Below are 14126 nucleotides of genomic sequence, written 5' to 3' on the forward strand. Positions count from 1 at the left end.
TGGAATCAATACCATGTTTGTGTCATAAAAGGTGTTTGGTAGAACTACCTCTTTGCTTATTATGTCAAATAGTTTGTATAGTATTGGGATTAACTGTTCTCTGAATGTTTGATAGAATTCACTTGTGAATCCTTCAGGCCCTGGGGATTTTTTCTTAGGGAGTTCTTTGATGGCCTGTTGGATTTCATTTTCTGATATGGGATTATTTAAGAATTCTATTTCTTCTTCTGTTAGTCTAGGCAGTTTGTATTTTTGTAGATATTCATCCATATCACCTAAATTGGTGTATTTATTGCCATATAATTGGGCAAAGTAATTTTTAATGATTGCCTTGATTTCCTCTTCATTGGAGGTGATGTCCCCCTTTTCATCTTTGATGCTCTTAATTTGCTTTTCTTCTTTCCTTTTTTTTAATTAGATTGACCAGTACTTTGTCTATTTTGTTTGTTTTTTCAAAGTACCAGCTTCTAGTCTTATTTATTAAATCAATAGTTCTATCACTTTCTATTTTATTAATTTCTCCCTTAATTTTTAGGATTTCTAGTTTGGTTTTCTGCTGGGGGTTTTTAATTTGATCGCTTTCGAGTTTTTTTTATTTGCATTTCCAATTGATTGATTTCTGCTCTCCCTAGTTTGTTAATATATGCTCTCAGGGATATGAATTTACCTCTGATTACTGCTTTGGCTGCATTCCAAAAGGTTTGAAAGGATGTCTCACCATTGTCATTTTCCTTGATGAAATTATTAATTTTTTCTGTGATTTCTTCTCTAACTAAATGATTTTGGAGTATCGTATTGTTTAATTTCCAATTAATTTTTGATTTGGTTTTCCACATACCGTTACTGATCATTATTTTTATTGCCTTGTGATCTGAAAAGGCTGCATTTATTATTTCTGCTTTTCTGCATTTGTGTGCCATGTTTCTGTGACCTAGTGTATGGTCAATCTTTGTGAATGTGCCAAGTGGTGCTGAGAAGAAGGTGTATTCCTTTTTTTCCTCTTTATTTTTTCTCCATATGTCTATTAACTCTAATTTTTCTAAGATTTCATTCACTTCTTTTACCTCTTTCTTATTGATTTTTTGATCTGATTTATCTAAATTTGATAATGGTTGGTTCAAATCTCCCACTAATATTGTTTTACTGTCTATTTCTTCCTTCAATTCTCCTAGTTTCTCCATTAGAAATTTGGGTGCTATATTATTTGGTGCATACATGTTGATTAGTGATATTTCCTCATTATCTAAAGTCCCTTTTAACAAAAGATAATTACCTTCCCTATCCCTTTTGATCAGGTCTATTTTTGTTTTGGCTTTATCAGATATCATGATTGCCACTCCTGCCTTCTTTCTGTCAGTTGAGGCCCAGAAGGTCTTACTCCATCCTTTAATTCTGACCTTGTGGGTGTCTACCCGCCTCATGTGTGTTTCTTGAAGACAACATATGGTAGGGTTTTGGATTCTAACCCATTCTGTGATTCGTCTACGTTTTATGGGTGAGTTCATCCCATTCACGTTCAAAGTTATGATTGTGACTTGTGAATTCTCTGGCATTTTGATATCCTTCCCTAATTCTAACCTTTCTTCTTTAGCTCTAACCTTTTAATCCAGTGATTTACTTTAAATCAGTCCCCCTTGTCCCCTACCTTGATATGTTTCCCTTTCTAAACCCCTCCCTTTTTGTTCCCTCCCCCTCCCCCCTCTCCTACCCTTCCCTTTTGTTTTCCCTCCCCCCCCCTTGGTTTTCCCTTCTCCCTACCCTTGTTGGGTAAGATAGAATTCAAGATCCCAATGGATCTGAATGTTTTTCCCTCTCAGAGTTGATTTCCCTGAGAGTAAGGTTTAAGTAAAAACTCTCTTCCTCTCCTTCTTATATGAATTTTCTTCCCCTCCCCTTCCCATGTGAATCTTTGTGTGAGAAAGATTATTCTATTTGATTTTTCTTTTCTCCCTATTTACACATTACATTTTCCATATATTTATATAGAGAGATTGATATAAATGTAGTCCTTATAGAAGAGAGTTTGAATAAGTGAAAAGATAACAATTTTCTCCTTTTCCCTTTCCATCATAATATATCTTTTCAGGTATTCCATGCTCTTTGTTTTTCGATATCAAACTTTCCACAGAGCTCTGGTCTTTTCTTTGCAAAAACCTGGAAATATTCTATTTTGTTGAATGCCCATACTTTCCCTTGGAAGTATATAGTCAGTTTTGCTGGATAGCTGATTCTTGGTTGAAGACCCAGCTCTCTTGCCTTTCTGAAAATCATGTTCCATGCCTTACGATCATTCAGAGTGGAACTTGCAAGGTCTTGTGTGACCCTGATTGGCATTCCTTTATATCTAAATTGTCTTTTTCTGGCTTCTTGTAGGATTTTTTCTTTTGCTTGAAAGCTTTGGAATTTGGCAATTACATTCCTGGGAGTTGTCTTTTGGGGATTTAGTGTAGAAGGTGTTCTGTGAGCTCTGTCAGTGGCTGTATTGCCCCCTTGTTCTAGAATCTCTGGGCAATTTTCTTTGATTATATCTTGTATTATGATGTCGAGTTTGCTGTTTATTTCTGGGTTTTCTGGTAGTCCAATTATTCTTAAATTATCTCTTCTCCCTCTATTTTCCAAGTCTGTCACCTTGTCAGTGAGATATTTTATGTTCTCTTCTAATTTCTTGATCTTTTGCCTTTCCTTTATTGATTCTTGCTCTTTTACCTGCTCGTTGTCTTCCAGTTGCCTAATTCTGACCTTTAAAGCCTGGTTTTCCTTTTCAGTTTGGTCAAACCGGTTTTGTAGTTGCGTGAAATTCTTTTACATTAATTCCCACTTTTCCTGCCAGAAGGCTTCCATCTTTTTGATCATTTTCGATTCAAAGTCTTCAAAAGTTTGTGGAGAGTTTCCCTTTCCTTTGGAAGGTTTCGGCACATTTGCTTGTGCTTCCTCTTCCATCTCCTCTGTATTTTGTATTTTTGCTCCATAAAATGTGTCCAAAGTTGCCCCCTTCTTGTTTTTCCTGTTGTTTTGAGGCTTTTTTGCTTCTTTGCTGTTTGCCATCTCTATCTGAGTGAGGGGGGCTGGCTCTTCTGTTATCTGTCTGGTGTTCAGTGGCTTTAGCCCCAGGCAAATTGTCTGTCTTCCCCAGGAAGCCTGGAATTGCTGGTGTTTCGGTGTTTCGATGTTACTACCCTCCTCAGTTCCCTCCCGATGCTTCTCTGTTGCCTTACTTCTATGCTCTGCAACTGGCTTGACACTCTCAGATGTATTTCAATGCCTTTGCTGGCCAGAGGAGCATGCACTCTGAGGGGGAGGGCCTGTGGCTTCCTGGAGCTCTGAGGGCTGGTGATAGGATTAACTTCAGACTGAGTATGCCCTGAGGCAGGGACCTTCTGTGAGACTCTGATGGAAGAATCTGGTCAGGGGGCTACAGGCTCCTCCTGTCTCTGTTTCCCTGCTGTCTGGGTGCCCCCGCGACTGGCTTAGGTTGTTTTCAGGGTGAGGCCTTCAGAATAGCTGGCTCCCGAGGCCCCTTTGCCTGCCCTGAGGTTCCTGCTGCTGCCTTGGATTCAGCGCTCTGGGTTGGGGGGGGATGGGTCCTGGGACCTTCCTTTTGCCTACCCCTTAGATTTGAGTGATCTCGGGTTCTGACTTTTGGGGGGCCTTACCTTTCTATCCAGGACCAGGAGGAGTGTTCCCGGAGTCTATTCTGTTGTTTGTTTTGAATTCCGGTGCCCTAGGAGCATTCAGTTTGAGATCGGTAAGGAAGGGTTTCTGGAGCTCTGAACTTTAGCTTTCTCTAAGCTTCTATCTTGACCGGAATTCCATTTAGTCTATTTTTAAAGGAAATAAAAGACAAATGGATAATAAATAACCTACTCTCACAACTAAGTTACATGCTAGGATACATGGCCAAGGATTGGGGGAGCCTATATTACATTTAAAATTTGTATATAATATTTTTGTGGAACCATAACAATTTTTCCTAAAACAAAGGACTGTCTTTTTCATGAGTTGTCTTCCCATGATGTAATATGTCTACAAGTTACAAGAACTACTGAGATCCCTTTCTGGACAACTCTAATTGTTAGAAAGGTGTATTTTTTGCTTTTTTTCCCTCTTGATATTAAGCCTAAATTTGCTTCTTGAAACTTCTACAAATTGTTTATGGTTCTTCCTTCCAGGGCCAAATAGAACAAGTATAATTTAAATTTAACCTAAAATCCCTTCATAAAGTTGAACATAGCTAACATATTAAGTCTTTTTGCCCTCTTTCCAACCTGTCCTGCACATAGCTTCCAAATTAGCATCCTTAAGGCAGTCACTCCTTTACTCAAAAATCTTAAATGAGTTTTTATTGCTTATTACTTATAAAGCCCTATATTACATGCCTCCCATCTCCCTTTCCAGACATCTGTTTGCAATTCAAAGTTCTTCATAATCTATCCGAAGACCACCTATCCAGTCTTCCTATACCTTACACTCATCTCCTTTAAGCACTGCTTCTCTCCCCTCAACATAAAGCTTGACACAATGATGCTGGCTTCCTTGGTGTTTCCAGAAAGAGACACTCCATCTCTCAGCTCTGGGCATTTTCACATGATTCCCCATTATTCCTTGGAATGTTTTTCCTTCTTATCTCAGTCTCCTGGTTTTGATTAATTCATTTTATTGGAAACCTTTCCCAATTCTTCTAAATTTTAGTGTCTTCATTCAGTTGATTCTTTCCTATTTATCTTGAATATGTATCACTTGTATATAGGTGACTGCAAGTTTTCTCCCCAATTAAATTTTGAGAGCTCCTCAAAGTTGAGAACTATCTTTTTTGTTTTTTCTTTGTATCTCCAGTGCTTAGCACAGTGTATAGCATGTACTAGGCACTTAACAAATGCTTACTAACTGTTTTAGTCAAATTGATGACTGGAAATGTATACACAGAAAAGATGTTGGACTGTAACTCAAACTCAATATTCCATCTCTCTATGTATCTTTGCACAAGCTGTCTCATAACTAGAATGCATTCTCTCCACATTTCTGCTATTTAGTAATCCCTCATTTCTTTTAAAGATCAACTCAGGAACCATATGAATCTAGATTATTGAACCTTCAAATAGTTGTTAATGTTTTTTTCCCACCTTAAGTAGATGTTGTATTTAATTCTGATGTATGCTGTATCTCCCCCTTAGATTTTAACCTCCTTGAAGATAAGTATTATTTTTCATGTTTATTATATTATATCTAATGTATAAAGTATTATTTTTCATGTTTATCTTTATTATATTATATCTAATGTATAATATTGTGTTTTACATATTTAATAAATATTTCTGATTTGAAGTAAATTGAATCAGTTTTTCTTTAAAAATTCAACATGGGAACACTAGGTGGTTCAGTGGATTGAGAGTTAGGCCTAGAAATAGAAGATTCTGAGTTCAAATGTGACTGTAGATGATTTCTAGTAATGTGAACTGGGCAAGTCACTTAGAACCAATATCTAGTATTGATTCAAAAATGGAAGATAAAGGTTGGTGGGTTTTTTTTTAATTCAACATATCTATTTAGAGATGGAACAGCAGATTTAACATTTTTTTCATGGGAACTTCAGAAATGTTGCTTTTCTTAATCACGAGCCATAGTATTCCATTTGAATTGAATTATCCTAAAAAATCCCTTTGACATACAAAAATAGCATTATCCTCATTCTTGGAGTTGCTAAAGATGTCCTCATTCACAAGGTCTGTATATAACATTTATGGGCATCACCACAATTCCATACTTTCTGATAATTAAAAAAAAAGAAAACCAGAGATCCCTCCATATTTCTTTATGTGTTGCATCAACAAATAATATAATTAATTCCTTTGATTTATAACCATTCCAACTTAAGGTAGAAGACAACCTGCACATATTGATTGCATGAGGAATGAAGAAAACTTAAAATAGATCACAAATAGTCAAAAATGTGTTTAGTACAAGCAAACCCAGACTGCATTTTTGCTACCATTTATTTTTATTTTTAATTTATAACATAATATAGTAGTAGTCTCTCAGTAACCGAGGATGATGATTGTCTTTGTGTGTTTTCATCTATGGTGTATAGATGAGTGTGCACAAAGACTCTTGTGTGTGAAGGAGATTTAAGTGGAAAAGTCGATGCACAGAGACAGTCCCACTCTCTCGGTGTTGGAAGCCTGGGTCCAGTGGTACGAAAAGTCGTTACACCTGGAGACTTCCTCATAATATGGCTATGATTTTGTTATAACTAAATAATAAATTAAAGTGAATATATTTATCCAAGAGAAACAAATTCTCATATGAGCTGTGTCCAAAAATGTCTCATCCTTTTTTCCTCCCTTCTAACCACATCTTCCCTCCCCCATTAAGGAAGGTAATATAGTATAGGTTGCACATATATTATCATATAACACATATTTTCCTGTTTGTCATGTTGTGAAACCAGACATATATGGCCTATACTAAAGAAAAATTCATGGAGAAAACAAAATTAAGAATGATATGCTTCAATATGCATTTGTTCCAATAATCTGCTCTTTATATAGCAATCATGGGTTTCTTGGAATTGTCCTATATCCTTGCCATTTGGAGAATAGTTAAGTCATTCACAATTGATCATCATACATTATTGTTACTGTATACAATGTTCTCTGGATTGTGCTCATTTGATTTTGCATCACATCATATAAACCTTTTTAGATTTTTTGTGATCATCTTATTCATCACTTCCTATGGTACTCTAGTATTCCATCATAATCAGATTCCCCAACTTGTTCAGCCAATCCAGAATTGACAGGCAACCCTCCAGTTTCAAATTCTTTGCCATCACAAAAAGAGCTGCTATAAATATTTTAGGACATATAGGTTATTTACCTTTTCCCTTGATCACCATAGGAAATAAACCTAAATAATGGTATTGCTGGATCAAAAAGTATACAAAGGTTTATAACACTTTAAGTATAACTCCAGATTGCTCTCCAAAATGGTTGGATCAATTCACAGTTCGACCAATAATATATTAATGTTCCTATTTTTCCACATACCCTCTAACCCTTTTATCATGTTAGTCAATTTGAAAGATGTGAGATATCTTAGAGTTGTTTGGATTTACATTTCTCTAATCAATAATTATTTAGAATAGAGCATTTTTCATATAGTTAGATGTAGTTTTGATTTCTTTAGCCAGAAACTGTTGGTTCATATTTTTTGACCATTTATCAATTGGGGAATGGCTCATACTCCTATATATTTGACAAAGTTCTCGCTATATTTTTTTATATTAGACCTTTATCTGAGAAATTGTCCACAAATTTCTCTCCCAACTGATTTGCTTTCCTTTTAATTTCAGCTACATTCATTTTATTTGTACAAAAACTCTTCATTTTAATGTACTCAAAATTATCCATTTTACATTTCACAATGCTTTCTATCTCTTTTTCACTAATAAATTCTTCTATCCATACATCTGATAGGTAATGTGTTCCCTGTTCTTCTAATTTGTTCATAATGTCCATTTATACCTTGGTCATGTATCCATTTTGATCCTATATTAATAAACAGTATAAAGCATTGGTCTATATCTAGTTTCTGCCAAACTACCTTCCAGTTTTCCTAAAAAATTTTTATTAAATAGTGAATTCTTGTTCCAAAAACTTGGAATTTTACCTTTTTCAAACACAAATTATTATATTCTTTTATGGCTTTTTGTTTTATGCCCATTCTGTTCTACTGATCTGCTGTTCTATTTTTGGCCAATGCCAGATAGTGGTATTATTCAAAATATGCTATAATAAAATTTTGATATTTAGTATCACTAGACCTCCCTCCTTAACAATTTTTCATTATTTCCTTTAATATTCTTGGCCTTTTGCTTTTCCTAATGAATTTTATCTTTTTTAGTTCAATAAAAAACAATAATTTAATTGGAAAGACATTGAATAAGTAGATTAGATAGGACTGATATCCAATCATTTTGGCTCTGTCCACCCATGAATAATTAATACTACTCCAATTATTTAAAGATGACTTTATTTGTGTAAAAGGCAGTTTATAATTAGGTTCATATGTTTCCTGGATTTACTTTGGATGATATTTCATTATATCTATAATTAATCTAAATGGGTTGTCTATTACTCTCTCTTCTTGCAGGACACTTTTAGCGATATATAGAAATAGTATTAATTTCTGTGGGTTTATTTTAAATCCTTCTACTTTGCTAAAATTATTGATAGTTTCAATTAATTTTATTTGAATCTATAGGATTTTCTATGTGTATTATCATATCATCAGCAAAAAGAATTAGTTTTATTATCTCTTTGTCCATTCTAATACCTTCAATTTCTTTTTCTTCTCTTATTGCTATTGCTAGCACCTTTAGTACAATATTAAATAATATTGGTGATAATGGGCATCTTTTTTTACTCCTGAGCTTATAGGGAATATTTCTAACATTATAGATAATGTTTGTTGATGGATCTAAATATATGCTTCTTATTAACCTGTTGTAAAATCTATTTATATCTATGTTTTCAAATTTTTAAAATAGGAATAAGCATTGTATTTTGTTGAAAGATTATTTTGCATCTATTTATATAATCATATGATTTTATTATTTTTGTTGATGTAATTAATTATGTTGATAGTTTTGCTTATATTAAACCATCCCATAATATTTGGTATCAATCCTATTTTGTCTTCATGTATAATCTTTGTGATATATGGTTGGAGTCTCTTGGAAAATACTTCACTTAGAATTTTTGCAACAATATTCATTAATGAAATTGACCTATACTTTTCCTTCTTTGTTTTTGTTTTTCCTGGTTTACGTATCAGTACCATATTTGTTTCATAAAAGAGGTTTGACAGGATTTCTTTGACAATTGCTTTAAATAATTTATTTAGTATTTAAATTAAATGATCTTCAAATATTTGATGAGATTTACTTGTAAATTCATTTGGTGCTAATGCCTTTTTCTTAAGAAGTTCTTTTATAGCCTCTTCAATTTCTTTTTCTAAAATGGATTTATTTAAATATTCCATTTCTTCTATTTGTCTAGGCAATTTGTTGTCACATAATTGGACAAAATTACTCCTGATAATTGTTTTGATTTTGTCTGCATTAGTGGTAAATTTTACTCTTTTGGTTTTTAATGCTTGTGATTTAGTCCCTCCTCCTCCTTTAAAATCATAATAAACAATGGTTTCTATGTTTTGGGTTTTTTTTCACATAAAACCAACTCTTAGTTATATCTATTAATTCAATGATTCTTACCATCAGTTTTGTTCATCTCACTTTAATTAAATATTAAATTGGGTGTTTTAATTTGCTTTCTTTTTTTCTATTTTTAATTACACATACAATTAATTGATTTGTTCTTTCTCTATTTTAATAGTATAATAATTTAAATTTTTCTCTAATTACTGCTTTTGCCATATTCCGTAAGTTTTGGTATGTTGTCTTATTCTTATCATTTTCTTTAATACAATTATTTGTTACTTTTATGACTTGTTCTTTAACTCACTCATTATTTAAAATTAAGTTATTTAGTATCAAATTAATTTTTATTCTGTGATTCCATGGTCCCTTATTAGGTATTTTTATTGCCTTATTATATGAAAAGAACATGTTGAATATATCTGTTTTTCTGCATTTAATTATAATATTGTGTCATAATATAAGGCCAATTTTTAATAAAGTACAAAGTGCTATGGAGAAAAAGGTATAGTCGTTTCTACTCCTGCATAATTTTCTCCAGACTTCTATTTTATCTAGCTTATATAAGATTTTATTTCTCTCCTTAACATTTTTCTTATTTATTTTTTTACTAGATTTATCCAATTCTGAAAATGAAAGGCTTAAATCCCCTATTATTATGGTTTTTACTATCATCTATAATTCCTTTAGCTTTTCCTGAAAATTTTTGGATACCATAATATTATCTCCTTATATGTATAGTATTTATAATGCTTCATTATCTGTGGTGCCTTTTAACTTAATGCAAAGGTCCTATTTATCTCTTTTAATCAGATTTCTGAGATCATTGTTGCTAATTCTCCCTTTTTTGTCAGTTGAAGCATGATATATTCTACTCTTTCCCTCTATTTTTACTTTATATGTGTCTCTCATTATTAAATGTCTTCCTTGTAAAGAATATATTTTTTTTAATTTTGATTTTTAATCCATTCTGTTAACCTTTCAATTTTATGAGTGAGTACGACCCATTCACATTCAAACTTGTAATTATGAACTGTGTATTTCCCTCCATTCTACTTTTCTTTCAGTCTTACCTTCATCTCTCTTTTTATATTCTTCCTCTTCAAAAATCTAATCTTCCTCTAACTCCCAATTCCCTATTTCCCACCATTTCTTCAGTCCCATCTTAATTTTCCTCTCTCACCATTTTAATGTTCCCTCCATTTTATCCTCCCATTAACCTCCTGGCTAATCTATTTACCCTTTTAGGAATCCCTCTCTTATCTGTCTCCTACCCTCTTGTTAATAAAATTACCTCTATATTTATTATCTTATTCCCTTGCCTTATTTTTTCTTAGGCAATATACATTTTTAAAATTCTTTCTCTTAATCTTTATTTCTCATTGTCTTATTTCCTTTTGAGAAAAAAAAGTGTTTCCCTTTAATATATGAAAATTATTTCTTCTTTTACTCAAAACCAATGAGAAAAAAGGTACTAGCATTACAACCCATTCATCTCCTACTTCCCTTCTTTGTAACATTTTTTTTCATTCATGCCTCTTTTATATGAGAGAAAAATATTTCAATTTATCCTTCCTCATCTAATTTTATGTTATTTTTTTAACTCATTGTATTATAGCCAATTAGACCTTGAAGCTTCAATATATAACTGCTCATTCAAACCACCCAATTATTGATATCATTCTACAAGTTTAAACACAACATTTTTCCATGTGAGAAGTAAATATTTTGACCTTATTAAATCCTTTATAATTGGCCTTTCATATTTTCTTCTTATATTTCTTCTTATTCTTGTATATTAAATTTTCCATTCAGTTCTGGTCTTTTCCCCAAGAGTGTTTGAAAGTCTCTCACTTCTTTAGATGATTGTTTCTTTCTTGTATAACTCAGCTTTGGCTGTAAACCCGGTTCCTTTACTCTTTGAAATGTTGTAGCCTATGCTCTTCTCTGTTTAATACAAAAGTTGCTCAATCTTATGTTTTCCTTATTATATCTCCTCAATATTTAAACTATTTCTTTTTAGCTGTTTGTAGTATTTTCTCCTTAATCTGGGAGTTACAAAACTTAGCTATGATGTTCCTATAAATTTTCCGTTGAGAACTCTTAGAGATGGTGATTAATACATTCTTTCAAGTTCTACTTTATCCAAGTTCCAAAACTTCAAGGTAATTTTCTTCAATAATATCTTAAAGGATAATAGTTAAACTTTTTAAAAATTATAACTTTCAGGTAGTCAAAGAATTCTTATATTGTTTCTTCTCAATATGTTTTCCAGATCAGTTATGTTTATAATAAAATGTTTCCTATCTTGTATTTTTTTATTTTTTTACTTTAATTTTATTATTTCATGTTGTCTTAAGAACTTATCAGTTTCCTTTTGCCCAAATTTAATTTTTTAGACATCTAGAGCCCTCCTAGCTTCTTCCCAAGTTGTCTCATGTTGGACAATTATTTATCCCCAACTCATATTGCATTTTTGCCACTTTGGAGTTCACTCAGAGGCACTATTTTTAAACATTTGCAGGGCAATTTGGAGAGTTAGGTCATCTGAACTATTCTGCTATCTTCCCAGATTGTATTTTTTAATGATATCTCACAAATATAAAAAGGTCAAACATAATCACAAATTGTCAATAAATATGGTATAAGTGCCCCTCCATGCACTTTAGGGTCTAATATATTGAGTTCAATCCTTTCTCAAGATATATTGCTGTAATTAGGCAGGATTCTAATCAACTTTATATGAAAGACAACTTTGGGGGGCCTATTGCCTTTGGGCTAAAACATTTTCCTCTAAAATGTTATGTAAAAGTACAGAATGAAGAATGATTTGGCTTCAGTATATCAAAGAGTAGATGATAGAAATGGAGCTGGAGAAGAAAAAATCAAATTGATAATCTTGGAGGAGAAATAGGGAAATAAGGAGCTTAAAGCCGACAATGGAAATCAAGGCTAAGTGAGTGGACAATGGATAGGGTGCTGAGCTTGGAATTTGGAAGACCAGAGCTCAAATCTGACCTTACTCACTTGTTAGCTGTCACCGCATTCAAGTAACTTAGCCCTATTTATCTCAGTCTCCTCATTTGTAAAATAATGGAGAAGGAAATGGAAAACTATTCATTTTTGTCACAAAAATTCCAAATTTTATGAAGAGTTAGACACTGAGCCATTATTTCCTTCTTGTTGATATTAAGTCATCAACAAACCAGGAAGTCATGATTAAGTAGTGGATCACCTGAATGAATGGAACACAAGGAATTAAGTAAATCAATAAGAAAATAATTAGAACAAAGTAAAAAATATAAAATAAACCCACAGAAGTTCTACTATTTAAATCACTTAGAAAACAGAGTAAATAAAGATAATTTAATAATAATAAAACTCCCTAAAATCCATTTCTTATCCATCACTCTGATCTGAACTGGGCAAAAGTATATTTGAATACATACACACACACACACACACACACATACACACAGGGAGGGAGGGAGAGAGAGAGAGAGAGAGAGAGAGAGAGAGAGAGAGAGAGAGAATAAGCAAACAAAAAACCTAAACATCTTATTTCAAGAAATCACAAAAGAAAATTGGGCAGATCTTTTAGAACCAAAGACAAAGTAAAATTAGAGTTTCTGAACATTTCCTGAAATAAAACACAAATTGAAATATCAAGGAATGACATGGCCCAAATCAAGAGATTCTAAATGCAATTTAAAAAAATACTAGAAGCACTAAGAAAGTTTAAATACCAAGGAATCATAGTAAGGATTAGACTAGACTTTCCTATAGTCATTAAAAGGAGAAAAAATTGAAATATATAAAAAGGCAAAAAAAATTCCTCACAAAGAATAATTGTTCTAAAAAATGTATAATAATCCTAATAAGGGAATTTGGGAATTTTTTATAGACTCTCTAGACTTTTATTTTTCTACACTTTAATAATTAATAAATAATTTAATTTCAGTCATTCTGAAGAAAATATTAATAGTTTAAAAATGCAAACATAGGGGAAAGAGAAATAAGAAAGATAAACATTACTGACAATTTTGAAGGCATTAAAACAAATGCTTACATGGTAATATAGAGGGTAGAGACTCTTGAGAGTCAGTCTTTATTTGGTATTAGGTCCTGTATCTGATTTCGTTTTGCTTTGTAGATTTTAAGGGAGAAAGATAAAAGTATAGGAATCACAATCAGAATCAGTGCTCAGAAAATTGGGCCTTTTCAGTTATATATTAATATCATTCCTTTAACATTTTTATTTTTTAAAAGAAGGGGGAACAAAGAGAGAAAAATTATAATGGCATATGATGAAAGGAAAATGTAGTAAAATATAACATTGAATGGGAATGGGAAAAACTCACCTATGAGATAGATTAAAAAGCATAATCTAACTAAATATTTAATCAAACTTTCAAGATAATATAAGGGGCAAAAAAGGGGCTAATTTATAAAAAGGTTGGACTGGATTATTTAAGAATAGGGTCACCAGTAATTTAATTTAATCCAAAGGGATTTATTTATAATTTATTTACAAAATATAGAGAGTGAAGTAAGAAAATCAGAGAGAGGTATAGGGTAAGATATCTAGCCTAAGCACTAAGTAATTTACTCCCAGCCCCTGGTTCAACTTGGGCAGGGAGAGTTAGTCCTTAGCCAGAGAGGCCTCAGCAAGTTGAGGACCTAGGGATATCTCTCTCAAGAGGCTGGTCTCTCCTGAGGCTAGTCTCTTCAGAAAATCCAGGAAAGGAGTCAGCTTCTCACTCACCACAGGGTCAACGAAAGTCTCACCAGGAAAAGTGTCTCAGGTCCAGTCAGCAGATTCTTCACCAGCCTCCAACTCCAACTCAGAACTCCAGAAGAAGCTGAAGTCCAAGTTGAACTCCACCCAGGAAGTTATAACTCCCTTTTAAAG

This window comes from Monodelphis domestica, chromosome 8 (genome assembly GCF_027887165.1).
Source record: "Monodelphis domestica isolate mMonDom1 chromosome 8, mMonDom1.pri, whole genome shotgun sequence".
Lineage (NCBI taxonomy): Eukaryota > Metazoa > Chordata > Mammalia > Didelphimorphia > Didelphidae > Monodelphis > Monodelphis domestica.